Here is a 12384-nt window from a genome sequence, read left to right as displayed (position 1 = left end):
TCAATCCGCGACAGCACCATGCGGGATAGATTAAAGCCGGTAAACAAACAACACGCGCGTTTCTATCCCAACGTGAGCGTGTGTGTGTGCGCGTGTATGGTTGTGAATGAATCGCTTTCATTGATGATGACATTCTAACACACAATATGGCACTGATTTATACCTTCCTTTCCGACATAAACCCATACACACACAAAGCAAGAGACAAGCCGTCCGATGGGGAGCAGAACATAATGATGAGATTGAACCTGGCGAAGCGAGAGAATAGATTTTTGAGGAATCTCATTCTTCGTTGAGAACCCGTGACGGTCGGACGTGCGTTCGTGTTAGATCCGCGGAGGACCTTTTCCCCAGCCGTTCTGTGTTTTGTTGAGCAGTGGACAGGATAAGGTGTGTGCACAACCAGCTGAAGTGAATAAATGACAGGAGAAAAAAGACGCAAAGGAAGTCTTCGGAGATGAGAGATGCTGGTCACGATGTGAGTTGTGAACAGAATACTCGATAGGGAAGGACGTGCGGTGCCTGCGGAAGGAACGTGTGTGTACTGGCGTCAATTGCCTTCGATATCTCTTCGTCGCGCCGTCGTTTGCCGTCGTCGTCGTCGAGGTTTTGGGCCTGATTTTCGTAGTCGTCGTCGTCGTCACCGTTTTGCGTCTACGGTGTGTGGATTACGCCGCCACACATCGAAATTGTGGTTGAAATTCAAGAGAGGTTTTTATTTTGATAAAAAAAAGACGGTAAATTAAGATGGGAGAAGAAACAACTTGCTGCTACTAGAGATTGTGTAGTGGAAGATTTTTGCCACCGGTGGTGCGGCAGTGAGAGGAAGTGGCGGTGATTACTTTTCCTCCGTGTGCAGTTTTTCTTCGGATGTACACAGATAATAAAAGTGGAAATAAAAGTATGTGTGCTCTTCGACGACGGAGGTGAAGAAACTGAAAGTGAGTGCTGAATGTTTTCGAGGAGTCTTTCAAGGGAACGAGATAAATTGCTGGTCAGATTATGAAGTACTAAATGAAATTCGTGCAGATGGACTTGGTTTCGAATACGGAATGGAAATAATTGGTTGTGGTCTACTAATCAGTTTCCAGTCAACTTTACGCTAATGTACATTCACGTCACTTGGGAAGCTGTATAAGTTCATTGACTATTCGTCTAGTCCCTCAAATACGTTCCTGCCAGAAAGTTTTTTTCGTTTATTAGGTTGATTGTAACAAAAGGTTTCTGACTTTTCGTCAGAAAGACACTCCGTAAATAAATCTGTGCTGTCTTCATTCCAAAAGCTGGGAAACGTGATAAATCACTCCCAAAATCATTCAGACGAATTAGTTAATCATTAATACTGTTGAAAACTACGTAGAAAGTATTATGTACATGTACATGAATACATAAAGTTGGTATTCATGCTCAAATGTCCTCTTTCTAAATACCAGTTTTCCTATTAATCAGGCAAATCCACAGTCACAGCGTTACACATGCTTGTGTCCAAAATTGAAACATCTCTTTCGTCAAAAGAAACTGCGTTATGTGTGTTTCTGGATATCGGAGGGGCTTTCGATAATGCTTCTTATCTATCAATGACACAGGCTATGAGAAGAAGACATTTCGATGACTGTATAGTCGAATGTATCCAAGGCATACCCACAAATAGGCATATCACCTCGGAGCTGGACGGGTCTTCGATATCTGTGATTGCAACAGAAGGTTGCCCACAAGGAGGGGTTCTATCACCTCTCCTTTGGTCACTAGTGGTTGACTGGGAAGCTTGGAGGCAAAACGTTTCGAAATCGTGGGTTTTGCTGACGACCTAGTCATAATGCTACGTGGCAAGTTCGAAGACGTGAAAGACGTGTTTAACACATTAAGGACCGCACGTTTTGGGGCAAACTTGTGCGCTTCATTTGTTCGGATTTCACGAATGAGATCGTTTCCTTCGGTGTGGATGAGACAAAGGCGAACCATCGGTAGGCCTTGTGAGATTCTTGGCAGACCAAGGATTTAACCGTCAAGTGTAGAAAACACGAGTTATTTCGTGTTCCATCCGTAACAGACAGAAAGCGAAACACGAGAAATCTCGTGAGCGGTCCGCAAAGTGTTAAGATGGCCTTAAACCTTAAACAATCATGGTGTATCAAAGAAGGTCAGAACATAAATCTCTCAAAAACAACAATTGTTCCTTTCACCAAAAAGAAGAATCATCAACTGCAGTCTCTACATCCTGGAGGAGAGGGAATAAAATGCAGCGTTTTTGTGAAATACCTAGGCGTAATCCTAGATGCTAAACTGAACTGGAACGCACACTCAGATTTGATCAGCTCTATGGTCATGTTCTAAAACACTGCCATTGTGCGTCCTAGAATAACCTATGACTCATTAGTATGGTGGCCAAAGACTAACGACACAATAGCTACTAAAAAGCTAAACAAACTCCAACGATTGGCATGCATTGCAATAACTGGAGGAATGCGAAGCATACCCTCAAAGGCATTGGAGGTTATCCTTCACCTGTTACCTTTGAACCCATATGTTCAGTTTTAGATGGAAGAAAATATTAGACGGGGCAAAACTGGCTACTTGAACAGTGATTGGATGGATACTAGGACTAATTATCACATTCCGTTCAGAGTAATCGCACTTTCTCGTTCGGTATGGGATGAAGGTGTTCCCAGTGTTCGGAATGGTTCAATGATATTCTATACTGATGGGTCGAAAATGGGTAACAGTACAGGTGCTGGAGTTCATGATCCCAGAATAAAAATTTCTGTAGCTATGGGGGAACTGGCCCACAGTTTTTCAACCAGAAGTAGCTGCAATAATAGAAAGTATAGCAACTAACTAACTTACGGCAGCAAAGTCAGATAAGTTCGGTACAACTGTACTGGATTCCTGACCATTGCGAAATGAACAAGCAAGATGAACTCGCAAGACGCGGCTCAAGCTCACTCTTCACTGGTCCAGAAACATTCTGTGGAATTTCTGATTGTGTGTAGAAGAATGAGCTGAAGAAATGGAAAGAACGGGAAGTGGCGGCCAACTGGATGGCTGTACAACTTAACCAGTCAAAAAAAAATATCACGCCGAGTATTAAAATTACTCAACAATTGCTGAATCTTAATAAGAAAGACTTCAGCACAGTCTTATAACAGAACACTGTCCGAGTAAATACCATCTCAAAAACATAGGTTTAGTACAAGATGATATCTGTCGCGGTACATTTACTCTGCAATTGCGGAGCTCTAATGAGACGCAGATTTCAACACTATTCTGGAGCCCAAGGAAGTTTGGTTTATGTCGCCGATCAGGACTATAAATTCCATCAAACAGATTATTCCTGTTTGGCACCTATCTCGCTATAGCTTTCAGTGTACTTCTTCATCAATAAGCAGTAAATAAGCTTGAAGCGTAGTAGAAAAAATGAGGGGCATACCACAATAGTTCAAAATAATGGACGCAGTGGTTGACACTCAACACGGGAAAAAATATATCATTAGATAGGAAATTTATTCAGCTTTTTTTTGCAATCAGTAAAACAGTAAAGCAAATAAATTAATTAGCGAATTAAGAAGGTATGTTTTTCAGATTTTACTCGTTGCAACGAACAACATGTTTGCATACAATTTTGGCGTTAGCCTCCATGATAGAGACAGGCAAACCTTTCACGAACGGTACGAAAGAAATAGTTCACCAGAAAGATTGAGATTGGTTATGAGTAAAGTGACCAGATGGTCAGAGGTCTAACGCGGGACACAAAAACAAAACGTTATGTATATACGTTATGTGAACATAAACCATAGTTTAGCGAGTCTAAACTGATCAGTATTATTTCTTCCTGAGTATCGGTACTCACTTGTGATTTTTCGGTGGTTTAGATTTTGTTTGCGCCCGAAAATCACTCGCTCAATCAGAGCGTTTACGCCTTGCAACCACGATTCAAATTCTACAATTTTCTTCAAATTACCGAATGGAATGCTCGAAAATTCCAATTCATTTTTCATCGATTTTAGTGTTATCGTTTGCATTCAAAAAAATGGACTAATTTCGGATGGCGATTTGTGTCCGCCAGATATAGCCGATCTGGTATTTACAAAATCATCTCTTTGCCGCTCCTTAAGCCGGGAGATCGAAGCAACCGTCCAAATGGTGGAGAAGAATCTGGCCAAAATGGACATTTTTATGCGGAAGCTTCAGACGAGACCGGCCGTGTCTGAGCAGCAGGCAATCACCCAGAAGGAGCGATGAACGTGGAGATATATTGTTTGAAGTGCATGCTGGAGTTGGGAAGGTAATGTAGTCTTTATGCCGAACCTGGGATCAGCCCATTATGCCAAAAGATCACTGGAGGATGGATCGGTTGGAGATAAACATTGTCGCGAAGACCACCAACCTTCCCAACATTCTCCAGCTGCGGCCGATAGAAAACATTTGGGCGAATGGCCAAAATAGAAAGACAGACGACTACCAAAGCCACGAAAAGGTAAAATAACACGCCGATATACATCTTTTCATCGGCCATGGTTCAGGTTCCGGCCAACTTCCGTAAGACCGCCCAGCGCTTCATTTACGATACTTCATCAAACAACTCTGTCTCTTGTCGAGTATACACTAGTTCTTCCGGCTTATTCAAAATGTTAAGCCCTGACCGAGCTAGGGGACCAAAGATGAACTTTTCGTCTTTCGTTTCGATTCAATAATACTTTTATAAAAATCATTTTCCAATTTTGTTGCTGTCGCTTCCAGATGACACTCTCTAAGCAAAAAGCCCAATGTCGGTGCGATGAAACCAACTCAACGTAATAATCTATGATGATGATGATGGCCCACCTCATACCCCTACAAAGGTTTGAGCAGGACGATTTATCTTATAGATAATAATTAAGTTTAAAAATATCAAGAGACCAGTATTATAAAAAAAAACGAAGCGAACTGGATCTGTTGCAGGCATAAATATCTATTAATAGAACAGTAAAAATAGGCACAAACTGCGAAAAAACAAACAATGTTCCTATCCATATTGACATTGCCATAGTCATAGTTCAACTTCAGGCCCAATGTTTTTTCTGAGGCATGTCAAGAAAATTTCCAACCCGGGAAGATCCTTGACTGATTGGGAATTGAACCCAATATCTAAAAGTTTCTACTTAGAACATGAAAGAGATCTGCTACAATCAGAAATAATCGATATAACCATCTGATGAAAGATAGTTTACGACAATTCCGAATGAGCTATCCCAATTCCAGTTTCCACTCCAGACCCTATATAAAAATTTCATTATGTGTCAGTTTTCTGCCAGTGTTCATTATTAACATTTGTCCAGACCCACCAAACGCGCGCGAGGCTCAAACTTTCGTAGACAACGCTATTTTTTTTTTTTTTTTTTTTTAATAATAATCTACAATTTTAACAAATTTAACAATACAAATTTAACAACAAAAAAAACATCATCATCATCAGTACGAACATGGCAGTTTGAGATACCTGTAAATATTTTTCTAATTTCAATTGATATTAAACATAAATAAATCATTTGACAAAAAATTACGAGAACCTGTTTACAAAACAGATTTTACGTGGGAAATACACATTCTCTTAAACTCTGCCATTGTTGCCGCACGTTTTATTTCTCTGGGCATCGAATTGAAAAAATGTATTCCTTTGTATAACAACGAGTTCTGCGACCTACTGAATATAAAGTTAGGTGTTCTTGCATCATCCGCGTTTCTAGTATTGTATCTATGAACATCACTTCCTCTTTCAATTCGATCACACAAGTATCGAGGCAGCATACCGTTTAAAATTTTGAAGACGAACACCATTGTCAAGTAATAAATTCTTTGCTTCACAGATAGCCACTGTAGCGCGTCCAACATCAAATTAGAGGAAGTGTATCTACTACATCTTAAAATCAAACGCATAATCTTATTTTGTAAACGCTGCAATCTCGTTAATTGTGTATTGTTTGCAAGGAATAGGATCGACGAGCAAAAGTCTATGTGCGGTGAGATCAATGATTTATACAATTTAATTTTACTGTTCACCGTCAGTTCTTTTTTCAAACGACACAAAACGCCGTATTTCTTGGCAATCTTCTTGATGACATTATTAATGTGAGACTTGAAGGTTAAATTGTCATCAATGATAACTCCTAGGTATTTGATTTCATTCACGCGTTCTAATGTCTCACCATCTATTTCAAAATTTACGTCAATACTGGAGTTCACTGAAGAAATCAGCATGTATTTTGTTTTGCCAACATTTAATTTCAATTGTTTAAATTTAAGCCACTGAGCCAGAGAATGCAAATCTTCGTTTATGTGATCCTCGGTTTCTTTTATATCCTTAGCTGCGATGAACAGGACAGTATCATCCGCGAACAAATTAATATCACAATATCGTAAAACCCGTCGCAGATCATTTATATATAAAATAAACAAAATGGGCCCTAAGACACTTCCCTGCGGCACCCCGAGTGAGTTGCCGATGGGATCGGAAATAGAATCATTAAAACGAGTCTTTTGAGTTCTGTCGCACAAATAGCTTTCGAACCATTTGTACGACATTCCTACAATTCCATTGCGCTCCAATGTTTGTAACAATAAGGGCCTAGAAATTGTTTCAAAAGCGCGTTTAAGATCCAGAAATACCGCAAATATAGTCTCTTTCGCTTCGATATTCTCTTTCCATTTTGCTAACACCAGATTCAGAGCGGTTTCACAAGAGTGTCTCTCTCGATATCCCGACTGTTCCGGTATTAGCAAATTGTTGTTATCTACATAATGCATCAGCTGGACTTTCACAACAAGTTCTAGTATTTTTTCTAATGTGTGCAACATGTTAATAGGGCGGTACTCTTCGGCTTTATCCGTCCCATTAACTTTGGGGATCGGAATCACAAGGGATCCCTTCCAAACCGTTGGCACGTGCCCAGTTAGTAAAGATTCATTAATTAGGTCCAGTAGATCGTGTCCAATGACATGAAAGCAATCTTGTATCACTTTTGCGTTGACATTATCGATACCAGCCGATTTTTGCAATGAAAAACAAATATCTCTTAACTCAGCAAAAGTGATGGGTGAAAAACAATCTAGTCTACAATTGATATTAATCGGCTGTATTATTTCGTCAGGTTCGCTGACCAAGTCAATACTTTGGTTGATCAGCAGAACACTATTGACGAAATAACTGTTGAATTTATCGGCAATAGTTTGGTCTGACTGTTCTTCTGACCCTTCGAAAACTATGGATCGCGGTGTACTATTTTTAGAATTTAATAACTTTTTTAATAATTTCCATAGTTCTTTGCTATTATTTTGATGTTCATCGATTTTCCTCTGTATATATTCACTTCTAGTCCTTTTCAAGACCTGTGAATATATATTCCGCGCGAAGGTGTACCTATTCCAATCATTTTCTAAATTAGTCTTTATAAACTTTTTGTACTTTTTATCTCTTTTGCGTTTGAGACGCAGCAGATCAAAAGAGTACCAGCTGTTCGAATTGTTTAATTCAATATATTTTTCAACCACTAATTTATTGGTACACTCTCTCAGAATATCGGTCAGAACAGCTGCTTTATCATTCAGGTGTCCCGTCATTGCTTCAAAATCCAGGCTTGTCGAAACAAGCTGAGACATGGCTTCTTTGGAATATCTATTCCAGTTTTTAATTTTTATTCTATTTCCGTCACGGTCATACTGTCCATTCTCAATGTAAACAAAAATTGTCTCATGATCAGTTATTTTTAATTTGGCCTGTGTAGAAGAATGGACAGTGGCAAAATTAGAATACACGTGATCTATTAGAGTTCTACTATATTTAGATATTCTAGTGGCTTCGTTAACAGATTGTTTTAAGGTAAAGTAATGTGATAATTGTTTCAATTGATTCGAACTTCGGGCATTAAGCCAGTCAATGTTAAAATCACCAGCAATTATATTTAACTTACTGCAATCAACAATGCTTTCCCACCAGTTTTCCAAAATATCTAGAAAACGCTGGTCACTAGAACTGGGGGAATGATATATAATTCCATAATTTCCCATCTGCATGCCTCTTTCAACTGAAATAGCCAAGAACCAGTTATTTTCAACAGCTTCGTTTGAAAGAGTGTTGAATTTGACTGATTCTATTGCATAAATTGCAACACCTCCAGTGTGTTTGGAGTGCGACAAGCAAAAAGCAACTTTATAGCCCGGAATTTTGTACTGATCATATGATTCTCCATCGATTATGTGAGTTTCAGAAAGAAAAACCATCTGAGGACGCATGCTTTCTACAAGATATCGCATTTCTGCGTAATTTGTAGAAAGCCCAGCTATGTTCAGATAAATTATTGCTAACTTATTCACACATTTTTTTTTTTGGATTGCTATTTGGTTTGAAAAATAACGCTTTTTTTCTTCTCCAGCAGTCTCCGATAGACAGGACACTGGGTGCTATAAGTTGGATGATTTTCATCCAAATTCAACTTCTGTTCATTATTAACTTTGATACAATTTATGCATTTCAATTCAGTTGATGAGCACTCAGATGTTTTATGTTTCTCATTACACCTTGAACATGTTTGTTCTTTCTTGCAATCTGTGCTTATATGCCCAAATTCTCCACATTTAAAACAGCGCAAAACACTAAAGGCCTCAACCACGCTACATTTATCCCACCCGACACTTACTTTACTAGCAGTCATCAGGTTTCTGTAAGTATCATGGTCAACTTCAATTATCGTGTTGTATTTATTATACTTCAAGCGTGGATTTTCATATTCAACAACGACCTTGACATCCTTGATCGGAATGTTTTCATTTTGACTCTTTAAGTAGTCAATGAAAACATCAGAGGAATATCGATCACTCATCCCAATAATTTTTAATTTTGGTTTTATTGGCTTTGGAATAAAAGTACTAAACCCTTTTCCAAGATTGCTTTCAATTCCACTTTTCACTTGCTCAATATTATCCCCTGCTGCACACTCAACAATAATCGAGCCATCTTTACCGTTCCTGAAATTCTCTATTTTGTGTATTTTAGGATCTAATTTAGTCTTCAACATTTTTCTTGTATCATCATTTTTCTTGTCAGACTCTATTGGCTTTACCACAATGACTGGACGAGCCTTACGAGCCACGACATTAGCGAAACTTTCAATATTATTATTATTATTTCTAAACATTTTTTCTTTCAAATCATTATTTTTATTCGTTAACATAATTTTCTTGCTCGGAGTGTCCAAATTAGCACTAATTGAGCTCGGACTAACCTGTCGCTTCCTGTTCATCACAGCTAAATTTCTGTCAACATTATTTTTTTCAGAGAGTAAGCTTTTCATATTTTCCAACTTTTTGGCAACACTGCTCTCGAAGCATGCCATCTTCTCTTTGAAAAGCTCGTCGAAAGATCTGATAAGCTTATCTCGCTCATTCTCAAACGCGATGTTTATTTGCTCGGTGAAGCTTCCTCGGACATCAGAGAGCGAAAGTGAGATCTTTTCCATCTCCCTTTGCAATCCACCAACGTCTAAAGCATCACCTCGCACGCCACATTTCTGGTCCGACAAACATTCATCACAAATAAACTGAATGTTCGGATTCTCTGTTATCAGTTTCGCTGTTGCTTTTGTAAGCGAAGTACAGCGCCGATGAAATCGAACACCGCATTTACCTACACAAACAACAGGATCATCACTGATCATTACTTTGCCGTCGCACGCCTTGCACTCGCTCATCTCGAGAGTGCCCTGCGCGGCAGCAATGGCAAAAGCAGAGACAACAAAAAAACAATACAACGATACACAACACAGCACAAGCAGCTACGGTGGCTATCCTGAGCGATAGCGAGCCGTAGAGCCGTGATATAAATTTGATTTAAAAACGCACAACAATTATCAGCATGCACTCAATAGGTACTTATCCTGATAATATTTAAAATTCGCCGTCGGTGGAACAAATTTGTTCTAATTCCAGCCGTCTATTTCCCACAAAAAACACTTTAAATTCAGCACTATAAAGATACACAAACCACCATGTTCGCTGAAAAAAATCGCCTCACATCTAAATAATTAATCTAGGCCAGATTCTTCTCCACCGTTTGGACGGTTGCTTCGATCTCTCGGCTTAAGGAGCGGCAAAGAGATGATTTTGTAAATACCAGATCGGCTATATCTGGCGGACACAAATCGCCATCCGAAATTAGTCCATTTATTTTGAATTTTTACGTATTAATTTAGATGCATTAGAAGCGCTCTTGAACAGTCTGCCAAATAAAAGTTTTTTTTGAGGTTCATCCATTTAAGAAAATCAACATGATCAAATTGTGATATTGAAATACATTGATATCGCGGGACATTTTCGTTTCTTTTGCCAAATGCGGGACGTTTCGCGAGACGGAATCTAACGCGGGACATCTTGTTGAAATGCGGGACTGTCCCGCGTAACGCGGGACGTCTGGTCAGTTTAGTTATGAGTAAACTGTTTGGGAACGAATGAAGTGCAACTGAACTGAATACAAATTGCGTTGGACGGAACGGATGAATATAACGAGAACGCCTGGAGAAAACCAAAAACGATTACTATATTGTCATTCACAAGCAAAATGCATGTAACGCGTGACTTGATTTGTTAATGTATGTTTCGAATTTAAAATTAGGATTGATTTTATCATTGTAATTATATTTGATATTGTTTGGCCAATTGCGTGAACGTGTTACCATTGATACCATTACCGGAATGTTTGTAAAAATTGAAAAATGTCGTTACGGGATTTTTACTATTAAATGAGGGGCTTAGAATGAAAGGGGTGTAAGTGATTTGATTGATTTCTCTACATCGACTTTCTCTTTTGGTCATAACTTAGCTGCAAATACATTTTCAGCTGTATTTGACAATGCGGAAGATAGGTCAGAACCTCGTCTATGGGATTCTATAGCAAACTCAAATTGGAACGTTTTTGCAGTTGAGTTATTAACTAAAGAAAAAGTTGATGAAGAGAAATCGATCAAGTCACTTACACCCCTTGCATTCTAAGCCCCTCAAATATGATATTTAATGGAATCTAGGTTTCTTTTGGGTTTTAAAATTTTTTATTTGACATTTTACATTTCCATTTTCACACTGCTTTATCCTACTCAACCCTACTTAGCCGTTCTGCATGTTTTCTCTCGTTATCTCTTTTTCTAAATTGTAACCTCACAATCAACACAATCAACAAATATTTAATAAATTTCCAAAATTCACTCTAAAATTGTTTCTGTTGTTCCACCTTAATTCCCGGAATTCTTTCATAAAGCCGAACATCGACGGTTCTGTTGCCCTTAGGCTGATGTCACATTAAGCGGATTCCGCGAGTAAAACCGCAGCGGAGGATCTACAGTGTATTGTGAATGAGCCATGTCACACAGAGCGGGGCGGTTTTGGAAGCGAATTCATATCGAGAAAAAAAAACCGTCGCGATATCCGCGGCGGCGAATCCACCTAATGTGACATCAGCCTTAGATTGAAGGAAATTGTTCTTACCGTCAGCCATAAAACCGCTTTACGTCTCTTATTATTTTTTCATTTACGGAGCTATTTCCAAAAGATTTCATCAACGACACAATCAAAGTGTAGGGGGATATACAATTTATTAACGATGAAACTCTAATTACGGAGCCTTTTCCACATTACGGAGCCTTTTCCAAAAGATTTCATCAACGACACAATCAAAGTGTAGGGGGATATACAATTTATTAACGATGAAACTCTAATAATGGCGAATGATCATTCACAAATACCAAAAACATAGACATTAACGGACAGGAAATCGTTGGGTAATACCATTTTTTGCCTCAGCTGAGCAAACATTCAATGCTCATATTGATGTCAGCTCTGTAGTTCGGTGAAGAGCAATGAATACATTTGCAAGTCCGTGAATGAAGTGGTTCAAATACAGAATACCGAGGTGAACACTCATAGATTGAATCACAACGACGAAATAATGAGCTACCAAATTGGCTGATTGGCCAACCTATCTATCTAAGGATATCAATGCCAGGACATGAATAGCTGTGAGGTAGCTTCATATTGGGTTCCTGTTAACATGCAATGCTCAAAAACGGTTCAAAAGAACTGATTCACTTAGGTGAACGGTTAGTTACTGAGCCGTTCATCAAAGTAAGTTGCGTTGCCGATCTCTATTCCATGGTCTGGTTTCCATATTAGTACTCACACGGACAAGGTTAGTCGATGTATATTAAAAATTATTCTACGTTTGCCGATGTTAAGCACTTATCGGAATCAAATTACAAATCTCCACAGACAATGTTTCAGACAAGGATAATATCACCGAGGCATGCTGGCTATTTAAACTAAAGTTTAAGAATGCACTGTAAGATGTGGCTTCTTCTCGTATTCAGA

At 38.9% G+C, this 12384-nt stretch overlaps 1 protein-coding gene across 1 annotated transcript in view; it reads left to right on the top strand.

Annotated features, from left to right (window-relative positions):
• Window positions 1–234: 234 nt before the first annotated feature.
• Window positions 235–12384, top strand: part of LOC129769908 (low-density lipoprotein receptor-related protein 1) — a 274104-nt gene continuing 261954 nt past the window's right edge. Inside the window, exon 1 of the mRNA XM_055772444.1 lies at window positions 235–941. The gene's annotated coding sequence lies outside the window, so the exon portion shown is untranslated. The remainder of the gene's footprint in view (window positions 942–12384) is intronic.

The sequence above is a fragment of the Toxorhynchites rutilus genome, chromosome 2 (genome assembly GCF_029784135.1).
Source record: "Toxorhynchites rutilus septentrionalis strain SRP chromosome 2, ASM2978413v1, whole genome shotgun sequence".
Classification (NCBI taxonomy): domain Eukaryota; kingdom Metazoa; phylum Arthropoda; class Insecta; order Diptera; family Culicidae; genus Toxorhynchites; species Toxorhynchites rutilus.
Note: the sequence above shows the minus strand (reverse complement) of the source record. Positions and strands in the feature narration are given on the sequence as shown.